The sequence below is a fragment of the Urocampus carinirostris genome, chromosome 13, assembly GCF_059441175.1.
Source record: "Urocampus carinirostris isolate Australia breed hairy pipefish chromosome 13, RoL_Ucar_1.0, whole genome shotgun sequence".
NCBI classification, from domain to species: Eukaryota; Metazoa; Chordata; class Actinopteri; order Syngnathiformes; family Syngnathidae; genus Urocampus; species Urocampus carinirostris.
Window position 1 is genome coordinate 33,590,777 of NC_142361.1, and position 16,254 is coordinate 33,607,030.

Here is a 16,254-nt window from a genome sequence, read left to right on the forward strand (position 1 = left end):
GAGAGAGAGAAGGCGAGAGAGAGAGAGAGAAATAAAGATGGTAAATCTCTTTCACTGATCAGTTTTGGAAGTATAAGAAAACGCACAAGAGAAAAGACAGGTGGAGAAACATGGAAAAAAGGAAGGAGAAAAGACAGTGACAAAAAGAGCGAGAAATAGAGTGAGAAAAAAAGGAAGAGGGAGAGAGAAGAGGAGTAAAAAGAGAAGAGAGTGAGAGAAAGTCTAATGGAGAAGGTGAAAGAGGGAGGGAGAGAAAGGAGAAGGCAGTGAGAGAAAGAGACAGAGAGAAAGAAAGATAAGATAGTGGAAGAAAGAGGGCATGAGAGAGAGAGAGAGAGAGAGAGAGAGAGAGAGTGAGAGAGGGAGAGAGAAAGAGAGAGAGAGAGAGAGAGAGAGAAGAAACTCTTTTACTGTTGTCTTTGAACGAATAAAAGAGCGCAAGTGAGAAAATGGAAGGGTGGGAGTGAGAGGAGACAATGAGGGAAAAGCGTGGGGAAGGGAGAGAAAAGACAGTGGGAGGAGAGAGAAAGAGCAAGAGAGAGGGAAAGAGAGAAAGAGAGAGAGGGAAAGGCTCTTTCACTGTTCTCTTTTGGAAGTATAAAAACACTCGAGAGAAAGCGGGAAGGTGAGATGGAGAGAACACAATAAGAGAAAGCATGGGAAAGAGAGAGAAAAGACAGGTGGAGAAAGATGGAGAAAAAGAGAAAAGACAGTGACAAAAAGAGTGAGAAATAAAGTGAGAGAGAAAGGAAAAGGGAGAGGGGGGTAAAAAGAGAGAGTGAGAGAAAGTCTAAAAGAGAAAGAGAAAGAGGGAAGGAGAGAAAGGAGATGACAGTGAGAGAGAGACAGAGTGAGAGAGAGACAGAGTGATAGAGAGAAAGATAAGGTGGAAGAAAGAGGACAAGAGAGAGAGACAGAGACAGAAAAAACTCTTTCACTGTTCTCTTTTGAACGAATAAAAGAATGCTTGAGAGAAGATGGGAGGGTGGGAGCGAGAGAAGACAATGGGGGAAAGGGTAGGAAAGAGAGAAAAGACAGAGAGAGAGAGAGAGAGAGAGAGAGAGAGAGAGAGAGAGAGGAAAAGCTTTTTCACTGTTCTCTTGTGGAAATATAAAAAACCGCTAGAGAGAAAGCGGGAAGGTGAAATGGAGAGAACACAATGAGAGAAAGCATGGGAAAGAGAGAGAAAAGACAGATGGAGAAAGATGGAGGAAAAGAAAGAGAAAATACAGAGACAAAAAGAGCAAGAAATATAGTAAGAGAGAAAGGAAAAGGGAGAGGGTGTAAAAAGAGAAGAAAGTGAGAGCAAGTCTAATGGAGAAAGAGAAAGAAAGAGGGAGGGAAAGAAAGGAGATGACAGTGAGAGAAAGAGAGACAGAGTGAGAGAAAGAAATATAACAAAGTGGAAGAAAGAGGGGAAGAGAGAGAGAGAGAGACAGGGACAGAAGAAACTCTTTCACTGGCCCCCTTTGAAAAAATAAAAGAGCGCTAGAGAGAAAATCTCTTTCAAAATTCTGGTTATTATATGGCCACTAGGGGTCCACACGGGGACAGATTTAATTTCATAAACACTTTAACCAAGTGAACTCTATCGAATATGGCCGAATTAGCCGAATTAGTGTCGCTCGAGTCTCTGTCAAGCCTCCTCTGAAGTCCCCTGGCTTTTTCCTCTCGGCCCACGTCTTTCGGCAAAATGGTGTGCCGGCTCCTCCCATGGGCGTGCCAATGAAGCCCAACCTGGGCCTGGAAAACTCAAAAATAACACCGAGCGGTTCTACGTCATCAGGGCCTTGTTCTCAAAACATCGCCTGCCGTCCTCCGTTAGAGTCCTGTTATCGAAATTCCCTAGTCAAAATATTTTGCATTTGGACCGGCGCGACCTGTCATTGGACTATAGCCTACTCGGTGAAAATCTTTATTGCACTCAATAAATGCAACTTGTATTCAATCGTATAAAATCCTTTATAGTCAAATGTATACAATCCTTCAATACCAAGACAAAAAACATGACGTCAAGTAATAGTACTAGGATTCTTGTTCTCAAATGAAAAGGAGGCTTGTTTTACAGCAGGGGTGTCAAACTCATTTTACCTCAGGGGCCACACAAAAGAACAAACATTCTGTCAGGGGCCGGACTAGTAGATTAGAGTGAAAGAAAAAAGAGACAAAGAAATGAGAGAAAGAGAAGGAGAGAAAAGTAGAGGGTGGGACAAAGAAAGAGAGAAAGGGACAAAGAAAGAGAGAAAAAGGAGAAAGGGAGAAAGAGAGAGCATGAGAAACAAAATAGATAAAAAGAGAAATAATGAGAGAGGGAGAAAGAAAAAGAGAGAAAGAGAAATAGAACAAGAGAAAGAGGGAAGGAGAGAAAAGAGAAGGAAAGAAAGAGAGAAGGGGAGAAAGAGAGAAGAGGAAAGCAATGGAGAAAGAGGGAGAAAAAGAAAAAACACTGAAAGAGAGGTAGATAGCGAGTGAGAGGAAAAGGGTGGAACAGTGAGTGAGAGTGAGAGAGATAAAAAAGAAAGAAATACAAGTACAGCATTTGTGAGAGGCACCTGCCTTTGGCAAGTGCATATTTTTCAACCTGCAGCTCATTTTTCTCCTCCGCTTCTCCGAGTATTGTCCCGTGGGCCGGATTGCATCCCTTAGCGGGCCTGATCTGGCCCGCGGGCCGCATGTTTGACACCCCTGTTTTACAGGGTCCTATTTTGCAAATGACGCGACAAAGTAGCTTTTTGATCAATCCCCTGCTAAGCGTTTTGAACGAAAGCCCACGCTTGAGTTGACTCGGGGTTAAATCCTCTACGCGACTCGACGGGATGACGGTAAACGGTTTGATGGGCGGCGTTCCAAAACCCCAAAATGGTTCCTCTATCTTTGCCCTTCACAGTAAAACAAAACCAAGCGGAACGCATCCCTTTTCGTTTGAAACGGTTTATTATTTAAACAGGAAGTCTTAAATACATTTGTGGTTTTAGTTCTGTCGACATTATTGTCCTTTACGAACAAGGGCAGCCATGATTTGCATGCAATTGTAAAACCAATCTCTAGAAATGATACTTTAATACGCTCAAGAGGTCGCAGGTTCGATTCCCGGCTCCTCCGTGTTATAGGAGCTACCCGGCTTCGGCGCTGTAAGACAGAGACACGAAAGCCTGCGGGAAGCGGAGAGGAGGTGGACTCGGTAACACGAGGTGGTGTAACCCTGGGCACAAAGATTTCCATCTGCTGCAGGGACGTCGAACTTTTGGACTAGCGTGTGACGTCATCCACTCCACTGTGGCTAAACTACAACACAGCACCCCGAGGCCATCCTGTTAATCTGTTAATAAACAACAAAAGGAGACTGCTGGAAGTGTGAATTTTCCTACGGGGATGAATAAAGTATCTATCCATCTATCCATCTGTCCATCTGTCCATCTGTCCATCTATCTATCTATCTATCCATCCATCCATCCATCCATCTATCCATCCATCCATCCATCATCCATCCATCCATCCATCTATCTATGTCGAAGTGTCCTTAAGTAAGACACTGAATATCTATCTATCTATCTATCTATCAAGGTTGAAGTGTCCTTGAGTAAGACACTGAATCCCCTATAAGCAGGTAGTTGCCTTGCCTGGCTGACGCTGCTATCGGCATGTGAGTGTGTGAATGGGTGAGTGTGAAGCACATTGTAAAGGGCTTTTGTGTGAGTTCAACTGATGTGAGTCACCTGTGCCCGCTCCTTTGGCGGCAACTGCCTCGCAAGCTGTTTGGCTCCCTGCCCCTATTTAAACCCATGTCGATCTCTCACCTGTGGTCAGTCCGTCTGCGAACCGCAGTTTACTCTAGGCAAGCTTTTCGACCCTGACTCACTCCTGTTTTGCTCCCGTCTGTTTCCCGGCTTCGACCCGTTTTTTAATCCTGACCATGTCTACTCTCCTCTTCTGGCTTTAGACTCGTTGCTGATCCTGACCTCGTTTTTGCTCTCCTGTCCCGGCTACTGACCCGTTTGTCCGTCCCCGGCACCGCCATCGCTCGCCATTGAAGTGCCACTTCCGCGTTCAGAGCGACCTGCTTCCACCGGATCACCGGATCGTGTGTGCAATCCTTTCCTTTCTTCCCCAAAAAAATGAGAGAAACGTAACGCATGTGGGTCCTGTCTCCGTTCTGGTCCTGACATTTTGTAAGTTTTGACTTGAAAAGGACATCAGTTCTTGCACATTTAGGTGACATAATCATTTTGCTTAGGACGAAAACCGTACCTAAACTAGCTGTTTCTCAAATGTGGCCCTTTAGCTAGTAGTCTTTGCTAATTATAAATTATTTAGCATCTAATATTTTCCAAAAGTCCTTGTCTCAGATCATCAAACCCAAGTTGAAATTACACAGAGACAACCCAAGGAAATATAGAATGCAATTCTGAAATTGTCATGATGACTGATTAGTATCACCTGTGCCCGCTCGTTTGGCGCCAGCTGCTGGTGGTCACCTGACTGGTTCCCGCTCCTATTTAAGCTCAGTCCTTTCACCCGCCTGTTGTCAGTCCGTCAGCGAACCTCTGTTTTCACAAGGCAAGCATTTTTGACTCTGACTCCCGTCGATCCCGTTTTGTCACCCTTTCGTCCGTTCCTGATTTCCCCGTTTGTCTACTGCTCTGAACTGTTTTTTGAGCCCGACCATGTTCTGATCTCCCGTCCCGGCTAACGACCTGTTATTCCGTCTAACTAAACTGCGATCTTCCGCTCTGGAAGATCCACTTCCGCATTCCGAACACACTCTGATCCCGTGAGCGGCTCGCTTCCCGCGTCCAGCGAACACAGAGTTAACGTTACGCATCTGGGTTCTACTCCTGTTCTCGTCTTGACAGAAATGTTGACTCCGTTTATCAAATAAAGAAAGAAAAAAATCAAAACCTATCTGTTACTATGCGAGAAAGTAATCTACCCCGTTTTTAAATCTTAAAGTAACTGTGACTAACCGCTGTTTTGGGAAAGCTGAGTGAAATTCTAAATTCCACACCCCCAAATGGATTGCCACCACCTGTTTCTGAATCAGAAATAACCTAAATGGAAGTAAGCTACACAACTCCAAGAATACAATTGACATACCCAGTCCAAAGAAATCCCAGAAGAAATAAGAAAAACAGTGATTGAAACCTTATCAGTCCAGAAAAGGTCAAAAACCCTTTTCCAAGGCTTGAAGGCTCCAGCGAACCGCTGTCAGGGCCATTATCTACAAATGGGAAAAAAACGGGAACAGTGGCAAACCTTTCCAGGAGTGGTCGATCATCTAAGATGACTCCAAGAGTGCAACGAAAACTCATCCGGGAGGTTACAACCTCAAAAAACATCAGAGGAACTTGCTCGCCTCAGTTAAGGTTTGTGGCTCCAGTATGAGAAAGACCCAATGGAGAGTAAAAGCATTTGACAAAAAGAATATGATGCCTACAGTTATGAAGGGCGGGGGCAGTGTGGTGATCTGGGGCTGCTTTGCTACCTCAGGACCAGGACTATTTGACCGAATAATGAATTCTGGTGTTTACTAGAAGATCCTGAAGAACGTCCAGGTATCAATTCCTGCCCTCAAACTCAAGCACTCTCGGATCATGCAGCAGGACAGTTATTCCGAAACACACCAGCAAGTCCACCTCTGAATGGCTAAAACATTGATACAGGAAACAGAATCGGGCAGGTTACGGGTAGCCGGGACAGGAGAACAGAGCTTGGATCGGGATCGATACAAGGAGCAGAATCAGGATATGGGTGGACGGGACAGGAGAATGGACCTTGGATCGGGGATCGATACAGGAAACAGAATCAGGATACGGGTAGCCAGGGGAGGAGAATGGAGTTTGGATCAGGGATCGATACAGGAAACAGAATCAGGATTCAGGTAGCCAGGACATGAGAACAGAGTTTGGATCGGGAATTGATACAGGAAACAAAATCAGGATATGGGTAGCCAGGACAGGAAAACGGAGCTTGGATCGGGGATCGATACAGGAAACAGAATCAAGATACGGGTAGCCGGGACAGGAGAACAGAGCTTGGATTGGGATCGATACAGGAAACTGAATAAGGATATGGGTAGCTAGGACAGGAGAACGGAGTTTGGATCGGGGATCGATACAGGGAACAGAATCAGGATACGGGTAGCTGGGACAGGAGAATGGAGCTTGGATCGGGGATCAATACAAGAAACAGAATCGCGATACGGGTAGCCAGGACAGGAGAACGGAGCTTGGATCGAGGATTGATACAGGAAAGATAATCAGGATACAGGTAGCCGGCATATGAGAGCAGAGTTTGGATCGGGAATTGATACAGGAAACAGAATCAGGATACGGGTAGCCGGGACAGGAAAACTGAGCTTGGATCGGGATCGATACAGGAAACAGAATCAAGATACGGGTAGCCGGGACAGGAGAGTGAATCTTGGATCAGGGATCAATACAGGAAACATAATCAGGTTACAGGTAGGTGGGACAGGAGAACAGAGCTTGGATCGGGAATTGATATAGGAAACAGAATCCGAATACGGGTAGCCAGGACAGGAGAACGGAGTTTGGATCGGGGATGGATACAGGGAACAGAATCAGAATACGAGTAGCTGGGACAGGAAAACGGAGATCGGATCAGGGATCGATACAGGAAACAAAAACAGGATACGGGTAGCTGGGATATGACAACAGAGCTTGGAACGGGAATTGATACAGGAAACGGAATCAGGGTACAGGATAACGGAGTTTGGATCGGGTATAGATACAGGAAACAAGTCGAGATCAAAACGGGGGCCAGAATCAAAGGTGTTGCCTTGCATGTGCTGAGGTTCGCAGACGGACTGACCAGGAGTGAACGAGAATTTATTTTTGAACTTTTTTTTATAATAAACCTCATTCATGTCCAGCAACTCAGTGTCTCACAACAAAATGTTCATTAACAATATATATGATATAAGGAAACACATGTACAATATAACGTTTTTAAACTACATAAATAAACATGTTTGAAAAAAAAAGATTTATTTGTATTTTATAAGGGAAAATACGACAGTTTGTAAGGGCATGGAGCACACTAAATTTTGGGGACCCATAGATTTTTGACCATGCGAGTCCCCGGGACTCATCACACTTAAAATGAACACTGATATAGTAGTCTATATTCAGGGTCGGGTAGGGTTACTTTAACTAGATTACTTTCAATTACTTTTGGATGACTCCAATAGCAAATATGCTAATAAAAAACAAAAGAAACTAAATATGAATAAAATGATGACTCACAACACGTGGTAAGCTTTCTATCCTGGCTTTGATCTCTTTGATCCCCGGCAAAACTAACATTAAATGCAGGGTTGGGTAGGGTTACTTTAACTGGATTACTTTCAATGACTTTTGGATTACTCCAATACCAAATATGCTAATAAAAAACAAAATAAATTAAATATGAATAAAATGATGACTCACAACACGTGGTAAGCTTTCTCTCCTGGCTTTGACCTCTTTGTTCTCCGGCAAAACTGACATCAAATGCAGGGTTGGGTAGGGTTACTTTAACTTGATTACTTTCAATTACTTTTGGATGACTCCAATACCAAATATGCTAATAAAAAACAAAAGAAACTAAATATGAATACAATGATGACTCACAACACGTGGTAAGCTTTCTCTCCTGGCTTTGATCTCTTTGATCTCCGGCAAAACTAACATAAAATGCGACCAGGGTTGGGTAGGGTTACTTTAACGTGATTACTTTCAATTACTTTTGGATTACTCCAATATCAAATACGCTAACAAAAGACAAAAGAAACTAAATATGAATACAATGATGACTCACAACACGTGGTAAGCTTTCTCTCCTGGCTTTGACCTCTTTGTTCTCCGGCAAAACTGACATAAAATGCAGGGTTGGGTAGGGTTACTTTAACTTGATTACTTTCAATTACTTTTGGATGACTCCAATACCAAATATGCTAATAAAAAACAAAAGAAACTAAATATGAATACAATGATGACTCACAACACGTGGTAAGCTTTCTCTCCTGGCTTTGATCTCTTTGATCTCCGGCAAAACTAACATAAAATGCGACCAGGGTTGGGTAGGGTTACTTTAACGTGATTACTTTCAATTACTTTTGGATTACTCCAATATCAAATACGCTAACAAAAGACAAAAGAAACTAAATATGAATACAATGATGACTCACAACACGTGGTAAGCTTTCTCTCCTGGCTTTGATCTCTTTGATCTCCGGCAAAATTAACATAAAATGCGACAGAAACAAAATGAAAATAAATCCAAACAGCTTGCCAACATCATTTTTGCCGTTCCATGTATTCCGTTACTCCCCAAGACTGCACAAAATTGAGTCATTTTCTTCATATTTAGTTTCTTTTGTCTTTTATTAGCATATTTGGTATTGGAGTAATCCAAAAGTCATTGAAAGTAATCCAGTTAAAGTAACCCTACCCAACCCTGTCTATATTAGAGAATATGATAATAAGTGTGAAAGGAAATGTGAGGGTTTTTTTGGGGGGGGGGAACAAATTTATTGACACTAATAACAACAAACAAACAATGTGAGGTTTGAACAACCCTTCTCAACAATCTTAACAGCAATCAAGCGTATTCATGATTCCGTTATAACTGGCAATATGACTTTTTAACCTATTTTTCTGACATTTTTAACATCTTTGTTAGTGTCAATATGTCTTTTTTTTACCACATTTTTGTTTTTTTCGGTATGAACACATTTATTGACACTAATAACAGCAAACAAACAATGTGATGTGTGAAAGGAAATGTGAGTTTTTATTACCTTAACGGCCCCTGATAGACAAGAATCCCTATAGCTCTCTTTTCCAGGACACCAGGAGGGCCAGGGGCCCAACGCACGCCGCAACTGCAAAACGTCTCAAAGACGCGCATATGACGTCTCAAAGACACACAAAAAAAGCTAGCCTCTTTACCAAAGCACTCCAAATACACTACGTCTCCCTTTCTCTTTGAAATGAAAGAAAAGACAGATGACGCTCTTTCTATCTTTATGTCATATACATCCACGAAAATCTCTGCTTATTTATTTCATTCTCTGGTTTCACTTTTAACAATATACTTAACACTTATCCATCTTGTTGAAATGTTTATTGACTTTAGTTTGAATAATTTGGTTGTGTGTTTATCCACTTATGTGTGATTAAACCATCGAACTGCGAATAATAAATACTATAAACGTCTAAAAGGTCGATATTTTATAGAGTGGAGTTTTGGCGTCCTCTTCTGGTAATCGTAGGTAACTGCAGATGGTACTGTGAAATCCTAAATTATTTCATTCGAAATACAAAATATTTAATTAGTATTGAGTTTGTGTTGAATATATAAATCAGTAGACGGAATAAATGTTATCTATATCCGAGAAACATGTAGCAACAGAAGCGTCTCTCACACATTCGATCATATTATTATCCTCAAGCGTGCGGGAGAGATCGGTCCTTCGCGAACGAAAAGGCTCTATGAGCTGGCTTGAAGAAAACGACGAGAGCCAACTCCCCACCAATAAGGAGCCGACTCCTTTGGGAATGCTCGCTCCCGCTTTCTCTCTCTTTCTTTCCCTCTTTCTATCACTTGATTTCTTTATCTTTTTTTCTACCTCGCTGTCTTTTTTGTTTTCTCTCTATCTCTCTTGCTTTTGCTTTCCCCGTTCTCTTTCTCTCTCTCTGTGGCTTCCTATCTCTCTTTATTTCTCTCTCTTTTTATCTAATTTTCCCTTAATTTCTGTTTTTTTCCTCTCTCTCTCTTTCACTTTCTTTCATAATTTTGCTCTCTCACTTTCTCTTTTTTTGCTGTATCAATTTCTTTCACTTTCTTTCTCTGTTTTTCTCTGTCTTTCTATCGCTCTCTTGCTTTCTTTCTGTTTCTCTCACTCTTTCTCTCTCTTTCTTCCCCTCTCTCCCCTTTTTGCTTTTTTCTCAGTTTTTCTCTTTATTTCCATCTTTCCATTTTTCTTTTGCTTTTTGTCCTTTTTATTTTGCAATTTTTTTCTGTTTCTCTAACGTGTTCTTTCTCTGTTTCACTCCATTTCTATCTCTCTCTCTTCACTTTCTTGATCTGTTTTTCTCTCTTTCTCTCTCTTATTAACCTTTTCTCCCTCTCTCTTGCTATCTCTCCCTTTTGCTTTCTTTCTCTTTTTAACAATCACCCTTTCTCCCTCCCCTCTCTCTCTCTCCTCTCTCTACTTGTTTTCTCTCTCTCTGTATTTTCCCCATTTCTTTTTCTTTCTCCCATTCTCTCTTTTTATCTCTCTCATTCTCTCACTTTTTCTTACCTTTCTTTCTCTCATTCTTTCTCTTTTTCTCTCTTTCATTCTCTTTGTGTCTCCGTCTTTCTCTGTCTCCTGGTGTTGTGGATTGCTCTGCCCACTGAGGTTCGATCTGCAACCTCAGTGGAATTGTTTGAATCTAGGCTTAAAACACACTTCTATTCTATAACTTATGAATAACCTATGCTCCCTGCTGGAAGGGGGGTTACCTCATGTGCGGTCCCTTTGCAAGGTTTCTTCATTTTCCTCATGTTGAGGTTTTTGAGTTTTTCCTTGCCCTCATGTAGGCTTTAATTCAGGGGATGGTGTCACAATAGTCTGTGGTCTGTGCAGCCCTTTGAGACTCCTTGTGATTAAGGACTATACAAATAAACATGACTTGACTCCTTGCAAGTTCAAAATCCAGTGATGTCTTCTCTCCTTATATAAAGTGTCTACTATAGTTTAATTTTAATATACTTACGGTGCATCCGGAAAGTATTCACAGCGCTTCACTTTTTCCACATTTTGTTATGTTACAGCCTCATTCCAAATTGTATTAATTTAATCTTTTATCTCAAAATTCTACACAAAATACTCCATTATGACAATATGAAAACTTTTTTTGAATTTATTAAAAATAGAAAACTAAGAAATCACATTTCCGTAAGTATTTACAGCCTTTGCTTAATACTTTGTTGATCCACCTTTGGCAGCAAATACAGCCTCAAGTCTTTTTGAATATGATCCCACAAGTTTAGCACATCTATCTTTAGGCAGTTTTGCCCATTCTTCTTTGCAATTGACCATTGACCTCGTGCATAAAGCGCACCCAAACTTTGACTTTATTTTTTTAGGTTAAAAAAAGAAGAAGCACGTAATACACAAATAAATCTTTTGGTTCCAGGACTGTCGGTCCGCTTCCAAACACAAAAGCGATTCAGATACAGTGGAACCTCGGTTTTCGAACGCCTCTCAGTTCGAATAAATCGGTGTCCGACCAAAAATTTCGAGAAATTCTTGCTTCGCTGTTCGGTCAAAAAAATCGGAGTTCGAACGCCGGTAATGCGTGAGTGCGTACGCTAGGGTGCGATGCTGAGCGGCGTACGGGTGTTTTAGCCCCTTATTATGCCCCTTATTAAAAAAGTCAGTGCAAGCGGCAAAGTTGCTACAGGTGAAAAAAGAAAAGTAGTGCGTACAACTATTGCATTTAAGAAAGAAATAATAGCCAAAATATGAAGGAGGTGTGCGAGTGTCTGATTTTGCTAGGGAATACTGTCATGATTACCAGAACAGAGCAGGAGACCCCAGAGCGTTCGTACAATTCTTTATTTGGGGAAGCGTACAGGGTTAGCGGGAGACGCGATGACCGTCGAACGTCAGCAGCAACGCAGTGAAGACAACTTCGGAAGACGTAGCCAATCGTAGCGTGGGACGGAAGCAGGTCGAGTTTACCGGGACTGGAGAGAAGATAGTAGCGTGGGACGGAAGCAGGTCGAGTTTACCGGGACTGGAGAGAAGATCGTAGCGTGGGACGGAAGCAGGTCGGATCGGAGGCAGGCAGGCAGAATCAGGTAAACAGGTCAAGAAGGCACAGGTAATCGGGAGAGTCATACGGGGTACAGAAGTAATCCTCAGACGAAGAGGTCTCGGCGTAGCGCGCTTAAAAAGGGAACATAAACCAATCAGGAAGCGCATTCCAGCGCGCCAGATGATTACCCCAGGTGGCTCCAATTAGGTAATCATGACAAATACAGCATGGCTAAATCTACGATCAGTACGATGCTAAAGAATAAGGAGGCTGTGAAATCTAGTGATGTGGCTAAGGGAGTCAGTGCTATAAGCAAGCAACGGCTGTCCATCTGCGCCTTCTGCTGACCACCACAAAGGTAAGAAATCCTATCCATAATTCTTTTCTTCATCCTTTTTTTTTTTTTTTTACACCTTCATGTTAGCGTAATCTTTCGTACGGAAGATTACGATAACGCGAACGTACGATTAGCCTGGGTTAGCTTTATGTTTACGTTAAACATTCATGGTGAACATTCAGGGTGTTGGAACGGATTAAAACGATTTACATTATTTTTAATGGGGAAAATGATTTCGGTGATCGAACAAATCGGTTTTCGAACAGGGTTCTGGAACGGATCATGGTCGAGAACCGAGGTTCCACTGTAGTTACAAGTCGGCGATTTAGTCGGCTGTTGCCACGCGAGAACTTCGGCCAGCCTCAGTACAGTAACTCAAGTTAAATCAAGCCCGATTACCTTTAACGCGGGCCTTGGGGGCCGCCCGCTGTCACCAGTGCAGAGCTGCCATCACTCTGAAGTCGCCTATTATGTGAGATCATGTCCGATGTCATCTTACGAGAGAGCGGCCAGGGACGCCGGCTGAGCTGCTGCTCTCATGCACATACGTCGTCACGAAGAATCCATTTTGTAGTATTAAGCAGCAGAAATCAGAAACATTTCAGCTCCTAGTTTTTGTTTTTCTTTGATTTAAACGTTTCTAAAACACCCTCACAGTCAGTATTGATCTCACTAAACTGTTTACTACCGTATTTTCCGCACTATAAGGCGCACTTAAAATCAGTTTTTTTTTTTTAACAAGCTGACTATGCGCCTTATAATCCGGTGCGCCTTATATATGGATCAATATTGAATTGCAAGGTCTCGCAACTAAGAGAAGCATCCACCGACTCCATTTTTCGCGTAGAAGAAGAAGTGCGCTGTGCATACTGGGAAATATTAAACAACCATTCTCTTTTATTTGTGCGTTTGTATAAAGACCCTGAAATGGCTCATATTAAGAGACACGCTTTCAACGCAGAGTTTAAACTCAAGGCGATCGGTCACGCAGTAGAACACGGAAACAGAGCAGTAGCGAGAGATTTCAACATTAATGAATCGATGGTGCGGAAGTGGAGGAAGCATGAGGATAAGCTGCGCCAAGTAAGGAAGACTAAACACAGTTCCCGTGGCAATAAAGCGAGATGGCAACAGTTAAGAGGACAATTCGAACACTGCAGAAGAAGAATTCAAGGGATTCGTAGATGAGGAGCTGAAAGAGTGAGCTTTATGTTTTTCTTTTGTGTGTTTACGTTTTATATTTTACAGTTATTATGTTATTGCTTTATGGTTATTGTTTTGCACTTGTTGTTTTTGCACATTACGACTGTCACTATATTGCGATTGCACTAACGTTTAATTTACCATAACAGTATCAGACATTTTTTTGCGTGTTGACTAAATGGAGGAAAAGTAAAATGTCATGCCTTGCTGTTGTTCAAAGATGTTAAAGATGGGTCAAGAAAATGCTTTACCTCAGAGAAAATAATAAAACAGCTGTTTATTCATTTTGGGAGTGAATGAAGATTGTGGAAAGCTTGTTTGTTATCTATTAATAAAGTTTGACGGACCTATCTGACTGTTTTGTTGACATTCCCTTTAGCGCGGCACCATCTAATGGTTGGATAACATAACTGCATCCTCTACTGTAGCCAAGTCAAGTTAAGTCACATTTATTTATATAGCCCTTAATCACAAAAATGTCTCGAAGGACTGCACAGGAGTACAATTACAAAATTGCACAATTACCTGATCTTAAACCAGCATGCACTCATAGCGCCTTATAATGCGGTGCGCCTTATGTATGGAAAAAGTTTTAAAATATATCATTCATTGAAGGTGCGCCTTATAACACGGTGCGCCTTATAGTGCGGAAAATACGGTAATTATAATTAGGGTTTGTACGGGTGCTTGAAAACGCTTGAATTTTAATGTTGTGTTTTTAGGGGTAAAAACCATTCGCTAGCCTCACACACCTATGCCAGACTCTCCTGGAGGTCATCTGTCTTTCCGGCTTCACCAATCTTCCTTGGTTGCCATCTAGCGTTTCCTGGAAGTCACTGGTGACCCGGACTTGTTATAATATACACAAATTAGTGCTACTTGAGGAATCAACTCCTTGCCCTGAAGAATTCTCGTGCCGGCGTGATGAGGGGGCCCTATCGTGAATACAGAGCCAGAGCTAAGGTGAAGTCTGAGGGGCTAGCAGCGTTATAAGCCTTCGGTACCGTCCGTAATCATGGTAAATGTGAACTCTCTACCAAATAAGACCGACAAACTGGCTGTACTGGTGAAAAACATCAAAGCGTACATACAGGGAGTGCAGTTTGCTGTGTTTTATGGAAACGTGGCTCACGTTTAGCATCTCAGACGCTAACATGGAGCTACCGGGCTTCAGCGCTGTAAGGACAGACAGAGACACAAAAGCCTGCGGGAAGCGGAGAGGGGGTGGATTTGCTATTGTTGGAATTATTACTTTATCAATACACAATTACATTAGTAATCTGACTCCAATATCTGACCTTCCCCAAACGCCACTCATCCAACAATACGCGCGCTCGTTTTGCAATAGAAAGGTATCAGGAAGCCGGCATTTCACACACGAGTGGATTTATTCCTAACACACAAATCTAATAGAAACAACTGGGTCTCGCATCCCTCTTAATACAATCTTATGCCTCTCTGTTCCCACCAGCAGGCGCACACCGTCCGAGTAGCCCAGCATTAATTTATATTATACAATATGCAAATAGCACAGCAAAAAAACATCCTAGCATAATTCTATTGGCTATGTGTATATTGCAGTTATCCTTAGCTCGCTCTGATTGGTCTTTCCTCCCCTGCAGGACCACGTGTTGGCCCCTCCTGGTTGCGGTTTCCTGGCAGTTGTTTACCAACTGCCTCTGAGTCATCACCCTGTTTGTGGTAGTACCGTCTGTTCTAGAACATTCCGTTCTTGCACTTTTTCGCACCACACATCCTGTTCCACCCGTCACGCGCTCATGCAGATATCCTCATACTTTCATACAATAAGCAGAATCATCTAACGAAACACTAATATGCTTATATTTTGATTCCCTTTAATGCTTGTATTTTGATTTTCCTTTACTATCTACGTGAGCATGGTGCCCGCCCCGAGACTGGGAGGTTGTGGTTCAAGCCTCGGCCGTGTCATACCTAAGACTTACAACATTGGTACCCGTTGCCTTCCTGCTTGGCGTTTGGAATTGGGGGGTTTGGTCACTTAGTGACTCCCAACACTTCAGTTGGGTTGAGCAAAGGGGCTGGGAATCCCCTCCTCTGAATCAATCTCCCAAAAAGAGTCAGAAATGACTCTATCCACCCCCCACTAGGGGGATATGGCTGTGGTATATGTATGTATCTACGTGAACACGAGGTGGTGTAACCCTGGGCACAAAGATTTCCATCTGCCGCAGGGACGTCGAACTTTTGGACTAGCGTGTGACGTCATCCACTCCGCTGTTGCTAAACTACAACACAGCACCCTGAGGCCATCCTGTTAATCTGTTAATAAACAACAAAAGGATACTGCTGGAAGTGTGAATTTGAATAAAGTATCTATCTATCTATCTATCTACTCTTAAAATACTTAGAATACATATGACATGGTTTTAAAATGAAAGCAAAACAAAAGAACTAAGGAAGAAAAAAAAACCCCAACAGGAGGCACTTTAAACTGCAGCTAAGTGTGGCATCCTGACCTAGTGTGCGCATGAAAATGCAATTAGATGATAACTAGCAGTACAATGCAATTGTGTGGGACAATTTGATTGTGCTGTAAAACGGCCGTGCAGTCATATTGAATTGGTCAACAACATTAGTAACAGAATACATTTCTTTCCTGCACTTTCTTCACTTGGGAGGGAGAAAATATCGACTTCTCGACGAGTTCAAAGGATGAAGAAAAAACTATTGCGTTAGCTACACGCACACACACCAGTGACGTAGAGTCAGACTTACCATAGTTTTCACACTGTAAGGCGCGGCGGATTATAAGGCATACCCCAAGGAATAGTCAGTTGGGGCATATTATTATGTGCAGATATCGATCCATCCATCCATTATCTGCACCGCTTATCCTTAGTAGGGTTGCGGGGGTGCTGGAGC

General features: G+C 42.4%; 1 protein-coding gene across 1 annotated transcript in view; it reads right to left on the reverse strand.

Annotated features, from left to right (window-relative positions):
- The window catches only part of b3gat2 (beta-1,3-glucuronyltransferase 2 (glucuronosyltransferase S)), an 88,882-nt gene extending 79,975 nt beyond the window's left edge, over positions 1-8,907 (reverse strand). Inside the window, exon 1 of the mRNA XM_088351382.1 lies at positions 8,801-8,907. The gene's annotated coding sequence lies outside the window, so the exon portion shown is untranslated. The remainder of the gene's footprint in view (positions 1-8,800) is intronic.
- Between the last annotated feature and the right edge of the window lie 7,347 nt (positions 8,908-16,254).